The sequence below is a fragment of the Corvus brachyrhynchos genome, unplaced genomic scaffold, assembly GCF_000691975.1.
Source record: "Corvus brachyrhynchos isolate BGI_N302 unplaced genomic scaffold, ASM69197v1 scaffold48, whole genome shotgun sequence".
NCBI classification, from domain to species: Eukaryota; Metazoa; Chordata; class Aves; order Passeriformes; family Corvidae; genus Corvus; species Corvus brachyrhynchos.
In genome coordinates, this window is record NW_008240027.1 from 7353091 (window position 1) to 7380025 (window position 26935).

Sequence of the window (26935 nt, forward strand, 5' to 3'; positions counted from 1 at the left end):
AAGATTCCTTTCCTAATGCCAGCAAAACACAACTAATGATAGCATGTTTCTGAATTAAGATTACATGGAGCACATCAGCAACTGATTGTGATTTTGATTACGGATTCCCACAAATTATTAAAAATAGTAAGAACACCCTTACGGTACTTCAAAAGTTTCACATAGACAAAGAAATTGTACACCACCAGCCATTCACATCCTGGAGCAGAAGCTTCTGAGTATGGCAAAACGTCAGGTTTCTGCCCCTCCTATTACCATGTGTTTGGGCAACTCGGCTAGTTTCTGATCAGCACAAAAGTCATACTCTAGAAAGGGCAAAGACAAAAAAGTAGAGAAGTTCAACTATTAAATCGTAAGTACTGCTGAGGTACAGCTTAGGAACCAGTTTGTGTTGATGGTTGTTATTCAAGACAAATTCTAGCCTCTGGAGACACCCTGAGACTTCCAGCCCGTGCAATAGTATAATTCAATCTATGAAGCAACATGCCACTAGAAGGGGAAAACACTACATACGTGGAACAGTGGACGTTTATAAGACCTTGGGGAAAATGCATTACTAACACTGCTGAATTGTTATTGGAGGTTTTGGGTTTGTTTGTTTCTTGAGGTCTTTTTGGGTTTTTTTTGGGGGGGAGGGTGTTGACAAAATTAAAGATTTCTTTGAAATGTCACATTATACAAAAGAAATGGAATCCCTAAATATTTTAACTTCCAGATCACAACAAGGATATCTGGGCACACCAGTTAAAACAGTGTAATGATTTACTTTTTCTTAAAATTTTGCTAATAAGTTTCTGTGTTATATCTAATTTCTAAATTATCAGCAATGATTTTTAAATACAACCCTTTAAATACAATACTATTCCTAAAGCTGCAAGATTCACTGAATCTGAACACAGTAAGCCATAGCCATAGTAATTTATAATGAAACTCCAATGATTTTGGTAGACCTAGACCTGATGTGATTAAACATGACATTTTATTTTTCCAGTCATCTTATGAAGCAGCTTCCTTTCACTTATAAAGCAATATGGTTTAATATATTCTTCTTGTCCTCACTACTGTTTTTGAATTACTTTAATAACAGTTGTAAATAAGCAAAGCTCATATGATTGTCCTATTACCTATTTATTAGCTTCAAATCCCAAGATGGATTGTACAGCATATAGGGAGATACAGATTTCAGGGGACCTGTATCTGGTATAAATATGTGGCTCATGTTAATATTAATGAGAAACTTAGATAGCATTTCTCATTTAAACATCTAAAAATAAACTAAAGACATTTTTACTCTTTACTCAAAAAAAGACATAGGACAGAAGTATGCATTCTCATGCCTGGTCATTGAAGGAATATGTAGGTTATGAGATACATGGTGAGAAAAGCCACAGATTCTTTTCAATCCATTCAGTTTTGAAGGTCTGAAAATCACAAATGTCCTACTGTAGCCAATTTGAGAGACTACAGGGATACAAAAGCATTGTCCTGATACTGTCTTCAGGGATAAATGCAAAGCTCATTCTCAGCCAGGTGATCTGTTCATCTAATGCAGTCTTTTGTTCTACACTGTAAATGTACAGCCTTTCTCAGCCTCCCTCCTCTAGCCCAGATTTCCCCTTTATGCTCCCCTGAAATCCTGGTCTTTGACTCAGATATCTCAAAGTCTGTTTGGCTGAGGAATATCCTCACTTCCTGCTGTTCAATACCCTGAGCAGGGCCCTAATTTGCTGCCTGATTTAACTTCATCCAGGCCATTGGGCGCTTGTAAATCCCATCACAGGGACTTCATGATATTCTTAGTTCTATTTTATTCTGAAAACCCCAGTGCCCAAGGTTATCATATTATGGGAGTTTCATTTCTCTGTGAAAACACAAACCCCAAAAGCTGAAAACATGAGAAATAAATAATAATCCAAATAATGGTTGTTGAAGGTGTTTTCATTTCATTATTTCTGAGACAAGCCCTTGATTTTGCCAGAAGCATAAATCATGATTGTTAAACACTTAGCTATTCTGTACCACTCTGCTAGGAAAAATATTATTTCAAGAAAATGAATTTTATAATATTTCATCTTAACCCATTATTCCTTGTATTTCAAAGAAAAATGTCAGTGCTCCTCATGCTATTAATGTCTACTATTTTCTGTTTGGTCACGTCTAATACCCTAAGTGTGGTACTGTTGAGGCCAACTCATAAACTGAAGCGCAACCCATAAACTGCCTGTCAAATGACATGTAATGCTTTGTAATGCCTAAAAACTGCTACGGAGGTTTAACTGAAAAATCTAAGGATAGCACTCATCTCTAAGAATGTCACTCACAGAATGACAAGAATGTTTAAAATTATCTCACAAAAAATGCCAAAAAAGGAGTGGAGGAGGGGTAATTTTTTCCTTTAACTGAATTTCTTCGGTCTAATCCATAGCTTAGTGTTTGCTAGTTTCATAAAAATGCTTAAGAAATTAGAATAGATTTTGAAATGAAGATCCAGTCAAGCTCCTCTGAAGTAATACTCAGACATAGTAAACAATTGCATTACATAAACCAACTGTCTGAACAAAAATGATAATTAAAGTAATGCATCGGTGTGCTTCATTGATTTATGAATTTGTTTAATGATTCCTGTTAGAGCAGAAGAAGCCATTATGCATTCACTGATTTTAAGAGACAGTATATAGTTGTGTGACCTTTCACTAAAGAAGAAAAGTAATATTCCTGAGCAATCAAAAAAAATTGTAAAAGAAGTGTTGTTATGAAAAACTTTTTACAACAATTTGAAAATAACATCCCAAGCCCATTAATTTTCTTCATGCACAAAGCTGTTCCCATTTTTCTCACTACTATTCAGAAAAGAGTAGAGGAATTTGTCTAGTCCATGCTTGCATGTTGGATCCAACAAATAAAAGGAAAGAATCCAAGGCTACATTTATCTGCCTTTCATTCAGATTCAACCCAACCAAGTACCCCAGGTTCCTGGCTGAAAGCTAGTGGCCCACACTCCCCACTCAATTACTGTTATTCACTGGTGCTTGGTGTGCCCATCCAAAATCAGAGTTCTGCTGTGTGAATTAGGGTTAACACAACTGAAATACATACACTGAATATCTCTGACCCAAAGCACTTATGATCCAGACAGACAGTTGGGGAAAACCTGAGCATACAAATGAAAGCATACAAATAATATCCTCCTGCTAAAATCCAGGGAGATTTTACTCTCTGTTTCAAGCTAATTCTCAGTGATACTGAAAATCTCACCCACAAAGACCAAGCAAAAGTATTATCTGGCTGCTATGGAGATAGGGAGCTTAAGCAAAAAAAGATGAAGTATATCATCCAGGTCTGTGCAGGAATTTTGTGGTAAAATTGAGTCTTAAAAACAGGATCATAGATTTTTCCACCAGGTCAGCTTCTGTCCTGTCCACAGAGGTTTTGCAAAGAGTCTTCTCCCACCCCTAATGTGCATCCATTAGTGCTGGTGAAATCCACACCAAGTACTAAAAGTAAATAGTATTGAATGCCTTCAAACCTTGACACAGCAGGAGGCATCCTGAAAGTAAGGAAGGAGGAGTCTTTTAAATTAGCTGTTGTAAAACAAATGGAAGGGTCCAGAGGGTGCATTTAACATTTATCTGTGTATTTCCTTGCTTTTGTTGTTTTCTGTCATTGTCCTATCATTCCATTCCCCTTGATTTTTGTGTAAACTTCCTTGTTTGTTTGCTTTTCTGATAACTTGTAGAGTAAACTTCTCCTTCACAAGACAAAATGCAGCTGGGAGAATAAGGTGGGGGAAGGTTTTCTGGCTGAAATACTTTCAACATGGCATCAGCATAGCTGCTTGTGACTTTGAGCACTGTGAAACATTTGTTTGTCTTGCTTTCTTTCCTTGCTTTTCACAGTCCTTTTCAATCTCCCAAGCAGCTGATGGAAAGAGAATCTCCTAAAACACTAAACACATTTTATTATTTACTGTTAAATCCCTATTTTCACACACAGAAGAGATTGCACATGTCAATATATCTTTTTAATTGTATGTGGAACTTGTCACATCAGGTTGTCAGTCCCTTGAAGTCCCAGAGCCCATTTTGAACTGGGTTGACACTTCAAAGACAAAAGGGAACAAGTATGGAAAGCTCTTTGAATCACAAAGAACGAAATGAAAACACTCCATCAGACTTCAATTCTCAATTATGCTTTTTCCATGCGTATTTTGTCTGTCAAAATCCATAACTGACCTTCAGAATGGCAACATAATGATCTACAGACCAACTCCTTATCTCTTCTTTTAGCAACTCAGCTCATTCAGGCAGTTTGATTTTTTGAAGGAATACGGGGTGGATGAGAAACTCTGAATTTGCAGAGTGACCTAAACTTGGACATTGTCCTAGTGATACTTTTTGTCATCAGCTGAGACGGCCATTCACATTCAGTAGGCAAGAAAGAGAAGGGTTTACAGATAAAAGCATGGGATGGTCCTACTATAATTGTTTGGAATCTCCTAATTTTGTGTTGTAATAAATATTATTTTTACTCTAACAGAAGCCCATAGCTTAACAATTCTTGAAAGAAAATAAGGAGGTAAGAAAAGGGATATTTTGATTTACATTCTTTCAGGCCTGAACACATGATGACCATTTCAACTATTTACAACACTAATAATAAGAAAGTCCTGTGATACCATAAACTGCTGAAGTATTTCAAAGATATGTAATAGAGCAAGAAAAGAGTACAACAATAGGAGGAGGAACTGGAAGAAGAAAAATGTGAGAAGAGCTCCTTTTGCTCCATGAGCATCCAGCCTCCCCTGCAGGACCACAGTGGCTGGGGAAAGCCAGCACTCTCCCCTCTGCTCCACAAAATTACCTGCAGAGAAAAAAGAGCCAGCTGGCTCCCCAGCCCTTTGGTTACCAACTCACTGTGAAAGCCAAGAGTTAAAGCAACAGAAGAGTCTTTTTGTTCTCACCTCAGAAACAGTGCAGGAGCTAACGCCCACTGCACTCCTTAAAGGCTGTCTAAGTCCAGAAGTACTATGTTTTGTGTCTTTCTTTGTACTACACACATTTAAACCAGGATGAATATTCTTTCAGGATTCAAAATATTTGGACGTAAACTCTTGCTGTAGCCCCCACGAATTATCACACAGCTCATTGTCTGTCTTTGGAACATACTAAGGTAACATGGATTTTACCTGACCCCTACACATGCTTATCTTTATTCATCGTAGGGAGGCTCACTGATGTTAGGAGGGTTTTTTTGCTATGGATTTACTGTGTATCAGATTAAGTACTTTCATAATGCCTTGATGGATCACTGAGCAAGCGGCAGCACCTTTAAAGTTTATCACCATCACTGGCAGTAACTGGCAAACCCTTAGCAGTGCTGGTAGAGACCACAGTCAGAGAGACTGTCTTAAATCTAGCAATGAAAAATTTGATTGAGATTACACTTTAAAGAGCAGTTTGTAAGCAGAGTTTTGAGTGAAAGCAAAGTATCAGTGTGAGTCTGAAACTTATTCAAGCTGTCAATCTCGATGTCTTGTGTCTGTTAGCATGCCCAGCTTTGGTGTTATTGTTTGTTTGCATGTTAACCAAAATGTAGGTCTACATTTTTCTAGCACACACAGACTTCTGCTGACTGACTTCCATGAATCAGATGTAATTGAGTGGTAAGTGGCAGTTAACTTTCATCAAGCAAAGCTTTAAGCATAGGCTGGTAGAGCTGGCTCTGCACATGCCTCCCCTCACCTCTTCAGGTAGCAGATGTTTCTGTATCACTCAGTTACTAAAACGTAGGTTATGCTGTTGGTAAGCTACTTAAATGCAGAAAAATGCATCTAGGTGGGCTTGCCAAAGCAGTAAAAACAACTTAATTTTAATGTTTGACATTTTACTAGCCAGCAGCCTTATGTAATGAGGACCTACATATCCTGCTTCAGAGATAGAGGCATCTCCTAAATGTCTGGGCCAGTAAACAGAAACAAAGTTTAGCGTACATGATGTAAAATATGAAGTCTAGGAGCAGCAAACCAAAACAGAAAAAAAAGAAGAATCTAACCTATTAAATGACAAAAACGTGCAGCATACTGACAAAGGAAAGAGACGAAGGAAAGAGTTAGGGGAGATTACTGCAAAAGAAATGATAATGTCTTCCTCTATGTGGCTGCATTAGAAAAGGGAAATATGAAGGATAAACCAACCCTAGAGACAAGAAAGCAAAACAACTCACAGAACCTGAGCTGTATTAACCACAATCCAGTTTAGCATAAATTTGTCAGAGAGAGCAAGAGGCTTTAAGGTAAGATTATGACTTTAGGGATGAGGCATTTTATAAACAGCATCTGCCAGGGGCAGCCACAGAAAACATTTTACAAGAGACCCCGCTGGAAAATGTCTCTTCCTTCCTCAGCCTCAATGGCATAGGAGGAGTTGGGAGTGGGCAGCACTCAGGAGTGCCGAGGAGGAGCCGTGCTCCAGCTGCGTTTGGGTTGCAGGTCTCCCCTGTGCTTGGGCCTGGTGCTTGGCTGTTTCCATGGCGATGAGTGAGTTTGTGCCGTGTTCCTTTTTCCTCTTACTTTGGGTGTAATGTCCGAGCCCCAGGCTGGGAAAAGCGTTTGAAGGAGAGTGATCTGGAGTGACTCGAGGCTGCAAAATGGCTGCTGTGCGCTCGAGGGGGGGAAGCAGCCTGCCTTGGGAGCCTTGGGAGGGGAGGCGGGCGGGTGTCACTGCTTGGGAATACGCGTGGTTTAAGAGCAAACTCGGTGTTTTTCATGTGTAAAACCGTCTCTTGAAAGGTATTAGAGGAGGTGCTGAAGGTGGCTCTGCAACAGGCTTTGTCTGCTTAATTCTTGTCCTGTGACAGAACTAATTTGCGTAAAGGACAGCACTTTTTTCCCCACAGATTCTTTTCCTGATTGAAATTTAAATTTAGGGACCTGCTTCCATTAGTTTTGGTTTCCCTTCCTCTGTCATTCACTTCGCTAAAATCAGTTGTGTTCCTCACTTTCCTCGTCTCTCAGTTTTCCCTCTTTCCAGAGGGTCTGCCCGAGGCTGGCATTCCCACCTGGCCGGCCGAGTCACACAGCTGAAGGTGCTGTTTAGTGTTGGGGTTCACTCTTCCCTTGCAAGGGAAAAAAAAAAATAATAATTTTTGGAAAGCTGAGGAAAAAAAAAAGCAGGCAGGCATAAAAAGTAATTGTAAAGTTTGGCCCTCATTGTTGAAGATGGAAATGTACTACTGGTAACTTAAAAGAGAGAAGAGGGATAGATAATTTTCAGCTCCTAATGAAAAAAGATTGCTGAACATAAGCCACCAATGTTCTTATGATGTTTGTTTCCCTGCTGTAGTAGAGCAGGCCATGTATTTTATTACTAATCATTTTCACTTTTCATACCTTTTAGCTCTCGTGTAGCAAATCACACAAAGCTAAAAACTAGCTTTTTTTTTTTCTTTCAGCGGCACAATTTGAAATAAATTTTCACTTTTCATACCTTTTAGCTCTCATGTGTAGCAAATCACACAAAGCTAAAAACTAGCATTTTTTTTTTCTTTCAGCGGCACAATTTGAAATATTTTTTTCCCAAACGATTGTTTTGTACTGTAGACCTTGTTTTTATTTCTGAAGTGGCAGAAGGGGAACTACCTGGAATTTCAGATCCATGTTTGCTCAAGATCAAAATGATGATTCGTTATGTACAGAAAATCACGCTATGAAAAGCCAGTGTCCAAAAAGGAGACAGAGGAGTCCTGCAAGTTTATAAGAATAAAGGGAGAGAGTCCACCCGGGCACACATCCGTGGGGTTTTCTCTCTCGAGGTTTTGGAGGGCGCAGCCTCCTTTTATCACGAACTCCTGGCCGCATGTTGCCCTCTTCCTTTCCCCCTACTGGCTGAGGTACCAGGAAGGTACAGCCTTCCCAAACCACCTACCACATATTCCCCGCTTGACCCTACTATTTTACTCCAAAGTTCAGAAACTCAGGCTTGGGCGGACCTATTTGTCTGTTTCAGGAGTCAGACTGAGCTCTGTAACAAACCTGCTGCCCAAAGTTAGTAGAGACATTAAGACCCATTTCAAAGGCCTTAACACCGAACTTTCACTCATGGAATTGTTTGTAAAGACATTAGCACACATCTTCCCTATCAGTTACAATTGGCCTTGAGGTGCTCACGAGTTTTGTTACTAAGGAGGGGAAGAGAGCCCAACAGCAGCATTTAGCACATTTCTGTGATGCAGTACCTCTTCGTGTGGTACTGCAATGTGTCATCTCATTGTGCAGACCTCTCAGGAATAAGTGGAATTCTTGTATCACTGATTTCACCTGAACCCAGTATTCTCTTTATAGCATGTATTAACACTCTAAACAAATTATAAGAGTATAGTCTTTACCAGAGCATTTGTATGATTGTTTTGGATTTTGAGTAGCTTTGGAAATAACGAAAACTCTTGGGGAACTAATTCAACTATTTAGTGGTCTATTGAAAAAAGAAGCAGCAGAACATCACCAGTTTCTTAAAGTTTACATGGAGAAGTTGCCTATGAATGCAGCTGATATGAAAAACAGTGGCTGAATTTTCAGATGTTGAAATACACTGCAATATGTAGCCCTACAGTGGTGTAAATAACCCCACAATTTGACTGCCTTTCCAGTGGTCCTGTATAGCCTGGAGATGAGTGACTGCAGCTTGTGTTTCCCTAGAGAAGCAGCATTAAGATGGAGCAAATAACCCAGGGTGAATTTTGCACTGAAGAAAGAAGGGAGACTAAACTATGCAGATACAATCCAAATGTTTGGGGTGTGTTATGGCCCAGTGTGTGACACAGTTATCTGCTAGGTCTGTGTATTTAGTGTCTCTGGCTGGTGGGCTGTATTCTTTTCAGAGCATCTACACAATTTCAAACACGAGGCACATAGAGATTGACGTCAGCAAGTCTGAACTGTACTATCATAAAAAAATTTTAAAATAAACAAAACAAGCAAACAAAAAAACCCCAAACAAACTAACAACCACCCCCCGCCAAAAAAAAAAAAAAAAAAAAACAAAAAAAAAACCAACAAAAAAAACCCCAAACCAAAATCTGACAACAAGCAGTGTTCCCAGGGAAATAAGCCAAGATGGGATGTATTCTTGGATAGACTGATAGTGAGCATGAAGTCTGTTTCAGCAGGTGCTTGTTTGTTTCCTTGTTTGTTTGTTTCCTTGTTTCTTCCTGTTTTGACCAAGAAGGGAGCTGCAGTTCTCTTTATGACTCACATGTAGCCGTGATATGTGACTCTGGCAAGAATACTGAGCCAGAAGTTCACAGAGCACCTGGATTCTGCCTGATTTGTGCTGTTTCAGGGCGATTAAAAATTCTTTCAGGGAGTTTATATGGCTGAGTAAATTAATATTTATAAAGCCTGTAGGATAGCTTATGTTCAACACCTCTAGGGTGTTTTTATTCAGGAAAGGCCTCCATTTCACAAAACAATGTACAGGTACTTCAGGAGTGACTCGAGAAGGGGTGTTCAAATCTGCATTGCTTTGGGACTGCTGAAAAAAAAAAGGTGCCTTCCTCTGGAGACACTGACAGCTGGAATGCCAAAGTAGTTAATTCCTCTGCTGAGGTTGTGCAGTTTTTGAGCTGTGGGGGAGTAAAAGCGAGTAATGCCTTATGTATAAGGACCAATGATAAAACATTTTTGTGATGACTTCTTTTTCTCTCTCCATCTCACCAGCTCCTGGCTTATCCACAGGTGTGGTACTTGGCCAGAACATGATTTTGACACAAAATTCCCTTAGGAAACCTTAGCTATAAAACTCACAGTGAAATGGAAGACCAGGTTACATTTCCTGACTTCCCATAAATTAACACTTGTTAGATGAACATGCATTTAAAGGCCACAAAGAATCTCTGCTAGGGTGCAGTAAATGGTAATAAATTTTCCCTGTTATTATGTAATATCAATGGATACCAACTTAATTATCTCTTCAGAAGAAAAAGTACCTAATTTGCTGATTATTTTATATTTACATATATATATACATACACACACACATATATATATGTATATATATTTGGTGGGATTAGAGGTAGATGGCTTGATCTACTGAAAGCTTTGTGTCTCTGCTCATACTGGAAGGCTAAGGAGATGCTAGTTGCAGTCCTGGGCTGTGGTTAAAGATAGCTACTTCTCCTCCCTGTGAGAGAGAGGTGGCGATCCATTGGTGGTGATCTGGTCTGTGGTCTCTGCCTGTCTGTATAGCTGTGTTTATTCTTGTGTAGTAACAAAGTGTTGCATTTTTCTTTCCAAGTTTGTGGCAAAATATTTTGCTGTTGTTTCAAACTGTATTTTTAATAGTTTAATTTTTTTAAATTCTCTTCAGATATTGTAAGTTCTGAATAGATACACGTGTACTCATAAATTTCTAGTTAACATTCAGTGATGCTTGAGCTGATGTGGTGTCAGGACTTGATTGTCAGCATCTTTTTCAGCCTCAAAGCCATCCTTTTTTGGTATTTAAGCTTGAAATGCACTTTTTTTTGGATTTTGGCAATGAGTCAAGAACGCTATAGTCAATTGTGTTTGGCACAAAGATTTTCCTGCCACTAGTATTGTTGGGTTAATAGTTTTGTGTAAAGAAAAAATGCACTGCATATAATTTTCATAAAATACCAAGTGATAAGAACTCTGCCTTGCACCATCAAGGAAAGAGGAGTAAATAACACCAAAATGTCAATAAAAAGCTACTCAAGCTTTAAACCCAGCAATACATCTTTTAAAAACACACATTTATGTTTATAAATGTAGCCAGAAATTCCCAGTATATTGCAAGCATGATGATTACAGCAGAAGGTAACAACGATCAGCTAATAATTACCATGACAAATTTGGGCCCAGATTTGGCCCAGCCTGCAGAAGTACTGCAGTTAGTTTGGGCTCTAACCATATAAAAACAGGAGTAGTCTGTGCTGTTATTTGCTCCTACACAAATACCCTTGTGTTGAAACTGTCTCAGCTCCTCAATCTCACAGTCTCTTCCAGTCAACAACACTTAGTTTGGGATGTTATGAAGGACTTAAGTATTGGAGAAAACCTCTGAGAGAGTCTGTAACAAGTCTCACTCTTGGTTTTCAGCAAAAAAAATAAAGTTGGTAGAACACAGGTTCCTACCTGTTTTTGAGCTCTCTTGCCAGCAATTTGCTGGGGAGCCTCTGGTTGCCCAAACTGTCTCAACTCTGAGTACTGATGAGACTTGGCAATACCGTGCAGCCAGCTCCTTCTGCTCTTGGAATTACACACACAGGGACAGCGAAAAAAAAATGGCTTCAAGAGTCATCTGAATGTACTTGGAGCATTAAATGTGAACACTGGAGCCCTGAAATTATGGAAACACGTATGTTCAAAAGTCTTGTGGATTTCAATGTTTGCAGCTATGTAGAAATCCTATACCTTAAGCTATTCACATTTTGCAGCTTTTTTACTCTTTAAGATATTTTTAGTTTCTGTGTGATATGCTCCAAGATGACAGAGGTACAAGACTTTTTATAAGACTTGCAATATGATTCTCTCATAAGTGTCACAGTATTATTTTGAATAGGAATTAAAATGTAATAAGACCAGTATTTAATCATATTTAATAATAAATTTTTCTTTAATTTTTTTAAAAACTTCTTTCACCATCAGTGGTCTGCTGGATTTGGACAGTGGACTGTAAACCTAGAGCTTTGAGGGAGTCATTTCAACACTCAGCAAAACCTTTGCCAGGCTGGATCTGTAGTTACTGTGGAGGTTTCCTGTTGCTCATATACAAGAGAAAATGATCGTTCTGCAGTGTAAGCATCTTCTAATTTGAAGAAATGGCTTTATTGCAGCAGTAGTTATTGCAATAACAGCTGGTACTGTCAACACTGCTGTATGGGAAGAGCTGTAGTGGTAGATTTGGTTCTCACCTACAATATGAAGTAGCTTATGAGCCTCTCACACCTTTTTTTTTTTTCCCCTCCAGGAGAAGTAATACAGAGTCGTTTTAAAATAAAAGTGTTGTAGATACAGAAGGATCAAAAGGAGAAACCAAGAGTAAATTTACCATAGCTGTGTATTTTGAGACCAAGAATAATTGCACTATTTCTGGGAATGTAAGAAGCCACAATGTGGAATAATTATTTAAAAGTTTGCAGCTAACATTCATTCTTTGCAGAATGAGATGCTGAACTGAGGATTTACAAAAGCAGAAGGCATCTCAGATAAGATGCCAGATGTTCCAAAGCAACAATAGTATTTATTTCGCTATCTACTTTCAGACAGTAATTTACTACCTGATAGAATGGTTGCCACTGGATTTTTTTTTATTTTAAAAAGTAAATAAAAGAGATTATGGCAGTCTTTGAAAGAAAGCACTAATGCATTCAACTGAATCTTTTTATAGTGCTTATATACCTTATATAAAGGTCACAGATGAAGGGAAAGCAAAATGTGCCACCTCCCATGTCAAACGCAGGATTTTCTTGAGAGTAGCAAATTGTTCTGTTACTTGAATCTTGTATCCATTTGGGACTGAACAATTTTTTTCTGCAAAGCATTCAAATGTGTCTTCTGTCTGGTAGACTATATCCATCACTGTACTGAAACTATTGTTCTAACCCTGAAAGCAGTTTTCCTTCGTGGATGAGCATATTCTAAAGTGCCAGTTCACTTTTCACGGTTGTGAAAAGCCGTGTGCCTGGGTTGGTTTTTTGGTTTTTTTTTTTTTCTGTTTCGGTATGAAGCAGGGAAGAAGAAGGTCAGGAAAGAAGGGATGCATGTGGGAATGTTTGTTTTTCTCCAAGAGAAGGGCATAGGCAGGCTAAATTGATTTTTATTTCCAATAAAGGGTGGAGAGTGGAGGGAGAAGGGAACTGTCAGAGAAAGTGCATGGAAGAAAAATACATTAAATAAAGCATCGCTAAAATGTGTATAATTCAAGGGCAGAATATATATCTTGTAGGAAGGATTGGACCAGGCTTCATACTGGAGTTACGCATTCTAAATTTTTCCAATCCCATTATTACTGTGACCATTGCTGTTACAATACTGATGAATAGAAGGTTGTTCAGACTTCCTGGATGATTTCCTCAAAGTGGGGGTGTCATTGGTTATGCAACATCTTCTGCACACCAAATGGTACCAAGAAGTTATTCTCAATATTATCTGTACTTTGACCTGCTAAAAAAAGGAATACCTAACTTCCTTTATTCTGTGTGAAATGAAGTGGTTCAGACACCGCTTGTACAATTCCTGCCAGAAACAACAAAGACTATAAGTTAATAATATTTCTGTATATTTAGCTGGTCTCTAGAATATATGACTTTAATTGAAGTTTTGGGGGATTTTTTGGGCAAATATGTGATAGAAGTTGTTCTTTGGCACATTTGCAGAAGTTATGGGACAGGAGGAAGTGCTGTTTGTTAAAGCTTAAGCCATTAGATTAGTCTCTCCCATGCTGTTTAAAAAAGAAAAAAATAATCTTTAAGGAAAAATACCTCAATCTTGTCTGAGTAGTATTTTCATCCATATTATCTGTGACACAGACCTTCAGAGAATCACTGTTCATTAACATGCTCTTGCACACTAAGTAGACTGAAGTCACTGCTGTCAATTTCCTACGAAAAGGGAATGTTTCTGTAACTTGTGATAGTGACCTCTTTGTTCGTGTCTTGTTAGATAATGCAGGATTTTATTTTCCTTTAAAAAAGAAAAACAGTTTCTTTGAGAAAGTTGATCTATGCTTTACATGTAAATATGTTTTAAATTGATGGCTTCAGCAATGTTGTGGCACAAGTCTTTCAAAAGTCTTTTTTAAATGACACTAGCTATTTTACAGATGCCTTTGAAGGTATTAAAATCATATTGTGGTTTTATTAACTATGATTTTTCTTCCTTGGTCTATCATAAAACTGTTTTCTTTTTATGTTTTTAAAAGTGAAGTCACTCCTTTAATATTAAATCAACAATTGCCATGTTCTGTTACTCATGCTACAGACCTAATTCTGGCACTAAGGAGATAAACAAGAAAATAGAAGTGCAAGGGTGGGGGGGAAACCCAAACACAACCCACACTTACAGCTGAAATGGACGTGCTAACAAGGACTGGAATTGGAAATTATCACGCAATTTCTCATATGACTCCACTTACTAAAGACACTACTACATGAAAACATCTTCTACAGCTTATTTTATAAACAAAGTGTTTATCTGGTACTGTCTATGACATTTAGAGAATGAATCAGCATGGCTTCTTATGATATGCAAAGGTTTTTCAATCTCTAAATAGTCTTAAATTATTATAAATGAGATTAAGACCTTCAAAGACTGTTCCATTTAAATAGCTAAAACCAGATTTTAACTAAACCAAAACAGGAATTTTCCTTAAAACCATTCTTGAGGGCGGAAACAGTCCTGGGTTTCAGTGAAGTGCTTCACTTTATGTATTTTTATTGTTTTTTCATCATCCATTCCAGTGACAGAAACCATGTGCCAGTTCTCAGCTCTTCAGGCTTTCCACATGTCTCCAAGCCACGTCCTGCTGCCCTTGAACTTTGGCAGTGCCTTTGGGAGGAGCACCCCCAGTGCTGCTACCCTGGCTCCTTTTGGGGGGCAGCAGCAGGCTGGGATGGGTGCGAGGCATGGGGAGCACCACCTGCAGCAAGAGCTCTCTGCTGGTTGCAAGGGTGGGGCTGTGCATCCAGCACCTAAAGCTTGAGAAGAAATTTGCTTATTTAGAACAGAACTTGGCCACCTGTTTCACCAAGGATCAGAAATGGCAATGACAACATCAAAATATTAATGAGATTTTCTTGTCAGTTGTTATATGATTATAGTAAAATGATGCTTCTTATCATGATTTATAGGTGCTTCAGTGTTTGCAGTAGAAGTGCAAGCGTTACCATTTATTGACTTCATAAAGAGCGACTGTAAAAGATTAAGGTCAACTTTCTCAAAGGCTTTGCTAATTTTCAGAGGAGCAGTAGATGGTACATGGTCTGACTTTGGATTTTCACATATGCAACCTGTTAAAAAATCTGGGCTTAGAGAGAGACAGGGCTTTGGTTAGCTCTTGATATTCTTGTAGAAGGGGTTTAGATGTGCTCTGTCCTATAGACAAAGTTAAGGTCGTGTAGTTATTCTCTTGATTGGTTCAGATGTGTAAAAGCTACAATCAGAGTAGTTGATTTTTCTTTATACAAGAGCCGTTAAGGCAAGATTTACTTTCAGATGTGAATTAGAAACTTGCATCTGTGCATGTAATATAAGCAGCTACAAGTTTTGGAAATAACTTTCCATAGTGCCTTTAATTATTGGAAAATAATATTTGTACAATTGAACTGAAAGTACAAACCAAAAGATGTATTTTTCAAAAATTCAGTCAAGGATTATTTTTCCAGGCTTTTTAAAAGCCATTCATGACACATAAGTATCAGAATATTTTACTTTCTTTCTAGCTATCAGGGTTTTTACAAATAAAATCACTTAATAGCCTCTTTCTAACTCTTCAGAAAGTACATGTCTATCAAATATTTCCTAATAGAACATAATATTATATTTGGTACAGTTATTAGTATGAAAATGGATAGCTTCCAGAACTAATTAATGTGATGTTCTTTTGCTTTTGTAAATAACTGCTGGCTCAAAGGACCTGTGCATGGATACTGGATAAATGCATGCAATATTTTAATACTGTTTCATTTCTAAATAGTTAGCATATGAGTGTCAGGACAGCATTATGTAGTCAAATTATTATAGCAAAATGATGTTGTTTTAATGGAAAAAAATTGCAAGTCTTACCAGAAAGTCAACCCAAAGGTACACCAGCACATTATGAGTATTTCAACCCCCAAATAAGAGGAGTATCTCTCAATATCTGGATAAACAGTCCTTATTTGGAAGACATCAATATTATTGCTATTACATTGTAGATCTTTATGTTTCTACCTAGTTGCTTGCTTGATGATGATAAAATCTAAGCCATACAGCGTTGATCAGTTTATCAGCACATTATCTGCATGCTGACTTCAGTCATTATCTCTGGATTGGTACTGTCTGGTTTCTCTTAGGGTGGGGGACTTGAGGATTCATGTATGGAAAGCAGACATAGCTGACACAAAAGTTTGATAGTTCTAGAGAACTGGAGTTCATGCATTTGGCTTCGGGTTTTCTTTTCATATGCTGAAAATGATTGGGCATATATTTAATTGAGTTTTCACATGCCATTCAGTAATACTTTTTTCCCCTAGGACTCCTCTGCAACCCAGTCTCATCTATTTTCACCAACTTCCACTCACAAGTGCCAGAAGATCAGCTGAATGCTAACCAAGCATCTAGCCTGGCAGATAAACCCTCAAGGAGGCAAGAAAGAATTATCTGTATTAGAGTGGCATTTCAGAACTAATCCCACATTCCAAAAAGGGGCATATTTGGGTTTAGCAGTCTGCATTAAATAAGCAGGAGGTAAATTTGCAACAGAAGACTTATTCTGTCCTCCCTAGAGGAGTCTGTTATTTGAGATGCCTTGCCCAGTAATGTGATGTGGGTCTGTGGTTGACTTGAAGTACTTCTAAGTCCAGTGGGAAACAGATAGCATCATCTTGTTTGATTTCTTTTTATTAGTTCTGCCTTTGAGTTTGTAATACAAAGAAGGATGAAACAAAGGTCTTCTAAAGCTGCAGGATTTGGGACTTTAGAGAAATACTTCTGTGTTGGCTTTTTTTTTTTTAATTGAGGGGAGCAGGGAGGGATTGACACAGAGAAAGAGGGATGTTGCATACCTGGTGAAAAAGCTGATTTAACTGAGATTCAGTACAATAATTATAGCTAGGAAGAATTATCTAATGTTATTCTTTCAAACATGGTTCTTTGAACTGTGACTCCCATGCTTTCCATTAAATTGTGTGAAGAGCTACCTCATCTCATGGTCAATATTGCCTGAACTGTAACACTTCCAAGATTACATGTTGCTCTCTGACATGTTTGCTATCTTTGTGACAAGATCTGAAATGGGTAAAAATTTAAATTTGTTTGAATTCAAACTGAGTTTCCACTGGTCTTTTCTTGGTAAAAAAAAAAGCTGTGCCGTAACACAGCTAGCACTGGCTGAGTTTATTCCTGGATTGTACTACAGCCAATAGCCTGGGAACCACAAACATTCAGTCCTACCATAATCCATTTTATATTTGAGATCCTGCTCGCTTCTAATACCCTATTCATCTGTGTTATTCCACAGTCCTTAGGTAACCTACCATAAAAAGCCTATATTATGGATAGTGGAACCATAGTATCAATCTTCAAACAGCAACCTAATTTCATCATAATACTAATATTTTGAATTAATATTTCATATTATACTTTGCTATGAAATTCTTTTCCTCCCCACAAAATTCATGAAAACAAGTTAATGAATTACTGATTTTTTTTTGCTTAGTTTGAGGAATCCGGTATTCACCAGGCGAGGTGGTACATGTAAAAGGAAAATCCTGGGTGTTAATGCAGGGCAGAGCAGAATTAATCCAAGACTTAAACCAGTACTCACCTGCTAATTTCAGATATATCGGAAGAATTTGGTTTCCTTCTAAACAGTCTTTCTTGTTTTCATATGCTTCTGCTACCTCCCACTGCAACAATTTACCGGAGAAAGAAATGTTAAAATACTGTCAAAAGGGCTGCTCTTACATGTCTCTTGTCCCAGAGCGAGCTGGAGAGTCAGAGAATTATGTGGGAGTAAATTTAATCTCAGACATTTCCTGAGTAATTTTGCAGACACAAGAAGGGTGGCTGGTTCAGATTAGAGCCAGGATAAGAAGTTAAATTTAGGCTGCACTTTGATATGAAATCTTTGGAGTCCATAGCAGTGTAAACAGTTTTTAGCTATTCTTTGCTCTCTGTTTATGCCCTTGCAGGCTTTTTCTCAGCTGTACCAGTATCAGCATGAGAGAATTGAAGCTGGGAACTGATCTAGATTTTTTGACACCATATTTTTACAATAAAGAGCTGGGAAATGGGAAGATTGATAAAAGGATGACAGAAAATTTAAACCACTTTTGCTGTTGAGCATTTCATATTTTCTAATCATGGCTATAGAAATAGCTTTGTTTGCCTGTAAACAGCCAAATTGCCTATGTTCTTAATGTTCATGGAGTAACTTTCCAAAGGACAGTAAGAAAAATATCTCCTCCTTTTAATAAATTCTGATTGTACAGAATGATAGTCTTCTCTTGCAAAAAGTGGGAGTTTGGTCTTCCACTGGCTGATCTAGGCTTGATCCCATAAATCATGTGGTCTGGGAAATAAATGGGTTGGACTCTTGTGGTTGCAGAATGTGATAAATAAAAGGCCCATTCTAGGAGCTAAATCCAATTCCAGCTTCCCAGTCTAGGCAAATGTAGTGAGATCCTTAGAAATAGTCTGTATGGAGAGAGTGTTGAATAGAAATAAACTAAATAAACCTTCCCATATGGCTCATTGAGAACACCAGGATCTTCTGTTTGAATGTCTGAGTCCTCATCTGGTTTCGCTCAGTAGAGTGTGGATTTATACAAGGTACTGCTTATTTCCGACCATTTTTTAGAAACTCTCATAGCCCAAGAAGTTCAGAGGGAGCAACAGTAATAGTTTTAAATGTGCCCTGATTAATAGGGACCACCCTATGTCTTGTGTGTTTGACATTTGGAAATATCTGTTATTTAGTCCTGATGAGACAGAACTCAGCAAGAACCTACAACTGTTAATAGTTACTTCTGAAAACTTGCTTCTTAATATGTCCAACTGAGAATCAAGCAAAGTTGGGTGGGCGCTATTTTTGTGTCTAGTAATATTTTAATCACTTAATAAAATGCAAAGTCAATATGATTGCATTAGTGATATGATTCAAATACATGGAAACTCAGATTTCTGGAAAACTGTCCTGGACTGGAGGCTGCCTGCTGTTTCAGATGATTATCACTTCCCCTGTGAAAGGGTGGGGGGAAATGGTTCAAGCAGGTAACAGCTGCTTAATTTGCTTTCTTAGTCTCACATCACCCACATATGGAAGAAGCAAAATCAGGTTAACACCCAAATTTAAACATAGTAGACATGTATTCTCATGATGTCAGTAATAGAAGTATGTGTAAAGCAGCATGTATATTCTGGAAAGGAAGCTAACCGTTGAAGCCAAGAAACATAGTCTGGCACAAATCTTTTTACAAGTCCAGAAAGACTCGATGATCTACAGATAGGTGTAGCTTAACAGCAGGAAGAAAAAGGAAAAGGGGGTTGGGCAGCTGTCTGCTGTGTTAGTAGTACCAGACAGTGCCAGAGAGTTGGGAGTAGCTTCAATGGGTAGTAGTGCAATTCCACAAATCTATTGCTTTGTTTCATTCTGTGTTTGGAATGAACACAGTCCAACACTAGCAAGTTTCGCTACACAGTGAGGATCTGGCACAAACTGTGAACACAAAAATAGAGAGGGAGATTCCTCAAATTATCATGAGTTAAGATCATATTTGGAGAAATGTTAGCCTGTTGTCTTAATAATTGCTGTGATTTTTATCTAAAATATTAAATTCTCCATATGAGGAAATATTCAAGACATTTTATGGGAAGAATGCAGTTACAGTTTCTAAAAACCTGCTAGCATAAGATAGAAGAATCAATTATCAGTCACTCAGGTAGTAAAATGCACAAATAAAATGAGTTCTAATAACTACATATTCAGAGTAGACATGTTCTGCAGGTAGTTGCCTGTTCTCTGGGCACCGTGCACAGTGTATAAGCAATCAGTAAAATCTTTCTGGTTTAATTTAAAGGACTCTTAATTTTTTCCCTCTGGTTTATTTACTGATGATATTTCATGTTACTGGTATAAACACATCATACCAGGGAAGAAAAAGAAGCCTATTCATGGACAAATGAGCACAGAGGCCCCGTTCAACAAGAATTTTTACAATAGGCCTTTGCAGTGCATTGGTTTTAGAGAGAGGGACGAGCTGGTCTTCTTAAAAGGATAATTCCTTTGATATTTTAAGTCTCACTGCTAAACAATATTTCTGCCTAATGAGAGGACTACAGCTGTTTACAGAGATGTGTGTTGCCCAGAGCAAACAGAGCAAGGCTGGGGGGAACAGATTGACACCATCAGCCCAGGAGCTGCCCTCATAACTGCAGAATGAGACACCAAAAGGTCTGTCTGGTTTAGTGCCCTAGTTCTGGTAGCCCCCCACTTCTCTGAAGTTTTCCTGTCATGTATTTGGGCACCAGCTGTGAAAATCTTAACCTGCCACATTCTCATCCCTTCCCAGTGTAGTTACTCCTAGGGCCAGAGCCATAAAATCAAACTAGATGGTTGCTTAGGGCAGAAGATTGCCAGAGGAAGGAGAATTAGCCAAGGCCTTTCTTCTATTTGTCTGTCCCAGAGCCCCTGAAAACCAGACTTGTCACTGAAAAAAAAGTGGTTTCAGGGAGTGGGGGGGGGTGGGAAAATTGCTGCTTTGTCCATTACCCTTATCAGGTCTGGACTGGCTGGCACTGATTCTATCCCATCATCCTAGGGATGGAAATTCTTGGGTTTTTTTCTTTTATTACTCCTTCCCCATACTGGGAAGATTTCAGTTAGATTCTTGCCTGCTCTTTAAAGCTATTAGTGGAATATTCTTTCTGTACACTTAGCTGGCAGGTAAAGTTTAATAATTCTGCTGTTACCTTTATGTTGCCAATCCACTGACATTGTAACAATAAGAAAGTTTCAAAATCTAAACAAAAATTAGAGTAAGAATGAGCAGAGAAATTACTCTCTAATCTACCCAAAGCTGTATTATTACTGCTTAGTGTCTGAGCTCAGTAGTGGGGAAGGGGAAGCATGATAAATGACTGAGGAAGGACGTGCTTCAATAGAGCTCTGCTTTGGTCTTCAAATTAAGCCAAAATGAATTGGGCAGAAACATACTTTGAAACAACGTCCTCTTGCCCCCTCCTTTTCCCCTGAGTACATTAATGATTACAAGATGTGGGATACATATCTGAGCAGCAACAAGAGCCTGCCTTCCAAAGTGGAGAGGAATATGGGAACGCACCCAGAGGAAACATAAGTTAGCCACCAGGCTCTTAACATTAAGAAGTACTATCAGCAACAAGGGATTGTAATACCACACATGTATCAAAACCAGGCTTTGATTCTGTATTTTTATTGGGATTTTAAAGGTATAAAGTGTCTGTTTTCAAATAAACAGACAATTGTCTTTGTTTCTTTTTTCTGAAGACTTGTATTTAAAGGTCAAAACTTTCTTCCATTTAGAACGTGAACATGATAGCACTTTACATTCCCTGGACATGAAATGGCAGTCTAAGACTTAATCCTATTTATAGACAAGGAAACTGAGGCACAGAGAGGTGTAATAACTGACAAAAAAGGCCAGAGTAAAACTATGTTCCTTGAAATCCAGTCCTCTACCCTGTTCTTTGATTAATTCTGTGTATCTGGTGAGCAACCTTTTGTCAACTCTTCAGTGACTTTTTATTGTTCGTAGAAGTAAAGCAAATTTAAGAGATGCAGAAAGAGAACGCTGTCTCATGAAACACCATAAATCTGTCTTCCTGTGCCTCATTATTTTCTTCTTTGAGAAATCTGAGAGATAAAGGACCTGCATTTTCTATCCCTTGCACTGTTTGCTGTGAAGGTACTTGTTCTGGATGGATTGGGGTGGTATGTTCTCAACAAAAGAAACAATTTCTCAAATTTATTGTTTTTCTCTGTAGATGAAAGAATTCACATTTTTGTAGTTTTTTATGATGTCATTTGGCTAAATTTAATTTTTCATATAATTAATATTCTGATGCCTGAACTTAAACAGTTCAAACTGTACCTCTGTGTGGACTCTTCCTTACAAGAAGATAGTCTTTTAGATGATCTGGCTATTTTATTTTTTCCTGTTTTTATAAAAATTCTCTTCTGCTCACAAAGCCCTGAATGGTATTCTCAGAGTAAAGGTTTGGAGTGGGACAAAAGATGCATTTTTCCTTTTCTTAGCCTGGGACTAATGGTATGATGGGTGTTTACAATGATGTCCTGGGCCACAGAGGTGTGGTAAACTTCCTTTTAAGATCCTCAAGAGCTGCTGTAAATTTAAGAGGGCTGCCTTAGTTCTGCACTAGGAAAATACAAACAGCTTGTTGTAAGATGTCTCAAATCTCCTTCCCTTCTTTCTCCTTGGGCTGCCTCTCCTAAAAGATGCAATTCAAAGATTGCCCAATGCCTTTTGCCTGTAGTTACATTGGAATCTGTGTCTTCAGTTTCTGGTTAGACTAAATATTTAGCCATTTTATTAATAATCATATACAATTGCCTAAGTTATCAACAAGGTGATTTACTGTGAGTTTAATAAGACAGGAGTGTTTAGATTCAGATTTTTCTCTGTGGTCAATAAATGTATACTGCTACATGTACAGCCAAACTTCATCTTTGTGTGATTTATTCCACTGCTGTTTTGACAGCAAGAAAAAACTGGATAATAGTTTTCTTTAATAAAAAAAAGTCCAGGATTAGGACAGCCTTCTTTTGTCATTACTGCCTTCAAAATGATTCTGGGCTGAATTCATGTACAATCTATCATATTATCCAAGGGCTTTCTATGAATAACTTCAAGTCAGTGGTGAAGATATAAAGGCAGAGTATCAAAGTCAGCATTAACTTTCAATAATTTGTTCCAGGGTTAGCTAATGCAGATCAAAGTATTCATCTATGTGATATGTCAAGCCACAACAAACTGTATTACGGGTTGTATATCTTCTTCAGTCAAAGTAAAATCCAAAAGTGAAATAAGTGTTTGTGGATGTATAAACATCCACCAAATTCAGTTGCTGTCTAAGACAGAAGGGGTATATCCTAGCAAATCAAGAATTTCCAATTATTTCACTTTCTCATCTCTGAAATATAGAATAAAAGTAGTAAAAAAAAAAAAGGTAAAAAAAGTCAATATGTTATTTACAGTCCAAATAAATTCTTCACTTTGCTCAATAGTAACAGGTATTTTCATGGCTTAAGAGGTTTTTCTTTCCTTAAAAAAAACCTAAATGAAGTTCCTGTAATAACTCTGCTTTTTAAAGAACATAGAAATCTAATCATTTCAACTGGTCATACTTATTTGGCTGTTAGAGATCTGCTGTCAGTTTCTTTACCACATTTGTATAATAGAGATAAGAAAGCTGGACTCCAAAGATTTCATGCCAGTTAAATGTAAAAAACTCCAAAGTGTCAGCATAGACACTGATAATGTGCATTTACCTCAGAAATCTGGAGGAAGAAAACCCTCATCACTAGATAGGTGTGCTGAATTCAGGACCTTATTGCATTGGGGGTTGTATGTGGGTACACATGCAGGTCTTTGCACACATTGGTGTGCAAATGCACACATTTACCGTAAGTGGGGTTTGCCTTATCTCAGGCTCTTATCTCACTGTTAGTGGCTGTTCTTCAGGAACTGACAGACCACTGATAAAAAACACTTGGTGAAGTTGTCTCTTGATACTTGAGTTTAAGTAATTTTCCTCAATTATTTTGAATTATCAGCTTGTCTTTCAATCAGAAATACTGGTCTTTCATGCTAGCCATAAACTGGAAATCTTGGATATATTTCATGGCTCTCATGGAAACGTCTTCATTACCTCAGTGATGAGTCATCACTGCCATAATCTCATAGCTTTATTTGAATTACTGCAGGGGCTCTAACACTCAGTTTCTAAGAACTGACAATGAACCATAGAAGTAGGGCAAAAGCATCCTCTGAGGACCTGGAACCTGTCAAGAAGGGGATACAGGAAGTTGCAAGGAACTGCATTAACCATTGCTTCACTCCCTCTATATCTTGTTTCCCGCTACCTTTCTTTTTGAGAGTTGTTGGCTTGGATTTGGCAGGGAGCAGGGTTGGAGTCTGTGATCCCAGGGGACACTTTATTCTGACCAATTGTGGAAGCAGCAGCAAGGGATAGGAGACCAACCAAAGAATGGCGTGGTTTAGGAGAAAACACAGTGGACTCACAGGCAGCCAAATACTGTTTCCTGAGTTGTTAGAACCCCTCCTTGCATATGGTGGCATCTGTGCTGACCTTGAGGAAGTTGTGGTGTTTATGCAGATGCACAAAACCTTCAGGCAGTCTGTGTTTCCTGCTTCCAAGGAAGTCCAGGCTCCTCAGGACGGCTGAGGTGGGATAATGAAAGAGTGATACCCCTGCAGAGTATCCTTCCTCAGAAATTAGTAGCCAAGGGAAATCTGAAGTGCACTAGATCATGGGTGCTTTCAGGGGATAATACTGACAGTACAGGCAACCAGCTGGGGAAGGCCGGTAAACTGTACTAAGAGCTTTGGGGGAGAGGAGGAGGGGGAAACGTTCAGCTAAGCAAATCCATGGTTGGTTTTATGGAACTCACTGCACAAGGAGTGGGGATAGACAGCTCTTTGTGGCAGCAGCTGAGCCCTGGAGACTAGGGTGCAGGAGTTAGGGGAGGGTGTGTACAGGGAAAGGGCAGCATAAGCCACTGTTGAGAAGAAGGGTCAACCAAAGCACTTTGAATACAACTGACCTGATCCTAAATTTTAGCAGAATTCCTAAAAAAAGCAGCAACCTGGAAACAAAGCAGCCTGTGCAGATTGGGAGTAGACGGTCCAATACTATTTTTAACTTTGTTTCAATATCTGGTCCCGCTGAGTGGACATGGGGAGGAGGCAAGCTGTGACATCTCGGTTTTCAGAAAGCTAAAAGGAGAGGATTACTACAGCACATTGCCTCTGGCTGAGGAAGAAAGCTCAACCAAATTCTCTTTTTCTCACATAAAGGAGGTCTTGTAATTATGGATGAAAGCAAGATCCTCTCTACAAACAAACAAACAATTAAAAAGTCCTTCAGTAATTGTCCAGAAGAACTTAATTAATCAAGACTGCTATACTGTTGCGACCTTGCAAACTCTTCTACTGTAGTGCCTATGTTAGGAGCATCAGGAAGTGGCCTGTTCTAAACGTATTTTGTGGCTACGGTATTAGCCAGCATGTTTTCCAACTACTGTATAGGAAAGAGATCACCACTTTAACAGTTTTCAGTAATACTCCATTAAATTGAGTTTCCTAAACAGCTTCAGGGAGATTTAGAGGAGGAAGGTGGCTTTGGCCAAATGGTACATGCATCTGCACACCCTGAAAAATGGTTGTATTTTCGCTGAGCTTATTTGGACCTATATGTTAAAAGAGTTAAAATTCTGCCTTCCAATAAGCATCAGTCTAACCTCTGCATAAATACAACCTGGTGGCTTTGTAAGCAACCTGCAGCACTCCTGTCTTGACAGCAAGAGTCTATTCCAATTGCAGTAATGCCACAATATTGACCTTGTTGGCATTGTTTTTATTGTTAAAGGAGCATTAATTTCTATATTGGATCATTTAGAAATTATAATGTAAAACAAAACAAAAAAAAACAAACCAAAGAAGCACAGCTCAAACCAGTTCATAGTAAAGGCAAAGTGATGAAATCCTCTCCAGCTTTGGTTTTGTTGGAACAAAGCTGACAATTACTGCCCAAAATGTAGAAATGCTTTAGAGACCACAGAACAGTATTAGATAATCTCAATAACCTCTCAGTTTGGGGTTAGTGGTTCACTGATTTTTGTCTAGCAAGAGACATGCGTTTTTGCTTTATTACACCTTGGGATGTGTTCTCCTTTTAGCTGAGGTAATTTCCTAGATGAAGTGCTGACCATGGCTGGGCACTGCCGTTTGTCTCCTGTTCAGGTCTCTAATATGTGGTGTCTCTGCTGCCTGTTGTTGTGGCCTTTAGCCTGCTTGTGCTCCTGTGAGTCTCCTGAGGAGCAGCTTCAACAAAACCCTGCTGCCCCTCTGTGACCATGACAGGAGGTTTTGCTGTCTCAGTGGCCGGCTGCAAGGCTCTCTTATGCCCTGTGGAGTTCTGAAATTCCTGTTGGCAAAGGAGCACTCCAAACTGCATTATTCTGGCTGCTGCAGGAAATGAACGGTGGCTGGAGTCTTGCCACCCTTTTGGTTATGCAAATCGGGAATTATGCAGAAGAGCTATTTGAGTCTTGTTTTATTTTTGCTTAATCAGTTGTCAACATGTTTATACAGTTCAGTCACTGTCACTTGCCATTGTTTTGCCCTGACTCCATGTTTGCAGAGGAGTTCATCACAGGGAAGGGCGGGCAAAGAGGCTGCTCCTTTGAGAAGCAGCCGGGTGAGGCTTGCAGGCATTCCCCAGAGGCACTGGGAAGCCACCGTCCTAACCAGGCACTGCAACCCCCATGAGAGAAGAAAACACAAATTGCCAACTGGTGAATCTGCCTATTAAGCCTATGCCAAATCAGTCCCATTTGATGCTGGCTTGTCCTAATAGAGATTCCTGTCTTAATGAAAGCTTAATGAAAGTGCAGATCTAGAGTAACTTTATCACCTGTAATTGGGTTATCGTGGATTTGTTCCACCCTGAGGTTGGTATGTGGTGCAGAGCCTCCTTCATGGTAGGAGGAGGGAAGGATGAAGCCAGCAAGGTTTAATATCTGCGCTGCCACCTACCTGCGTGCTGTGGCCAAGAAAGACTGAGACAGGTAGAAGTGAGAGTTACTCTCATTAGGCAGACACAGAGTGTAAACCTATCATCCTTACTGGGTAATGACTGAGTGAAGCGAGCAGCATTCACCCACTTGTTCTCATTAGGGTGGATTCCATTGGGGCTCAGGGCTTCCCCTGGCATAGAAAGCTATAATTCATATTTCACAACACCAGCTCTTGTAAATATGATGTAGAAATCAATAAGTTCATTTTTTTAACTCATGTTCCAGTTTTCAGGTTATTAAGAAGTTCCTCATAGCCTACTTTTTACAGATCTTACTGCATGTTCTGTCATATCACCTCTAATTTTGTGTTGCCTCTTAAAAATACACACTTGCTTGTTTTT

General features: G+C 38.7%; 1 long non-coding RNA gene across 2 annotated transcripts in view; it reads right to left on the bottom strand.

Annotated features, from left to right (window-relative positions):
* The window catches only part of LOC108448993, a 64256-nt gene extending 46595 nt beyond the window's left edge, over positions 1-17661 (bottom strand). For both annotated transcript variants that reach the window (XR_001865084.1, XR_001865085.1), the window contains exon 1: positions 17541-17661. This is a non-coding gene — a long non-coding RNA (uncharacterized LOC108448993). The remainder of the gene's footprint in view (positions 1-17540) is intronic.
* Positions 17662-26935: the final 9274 nt, after the last annotated feature.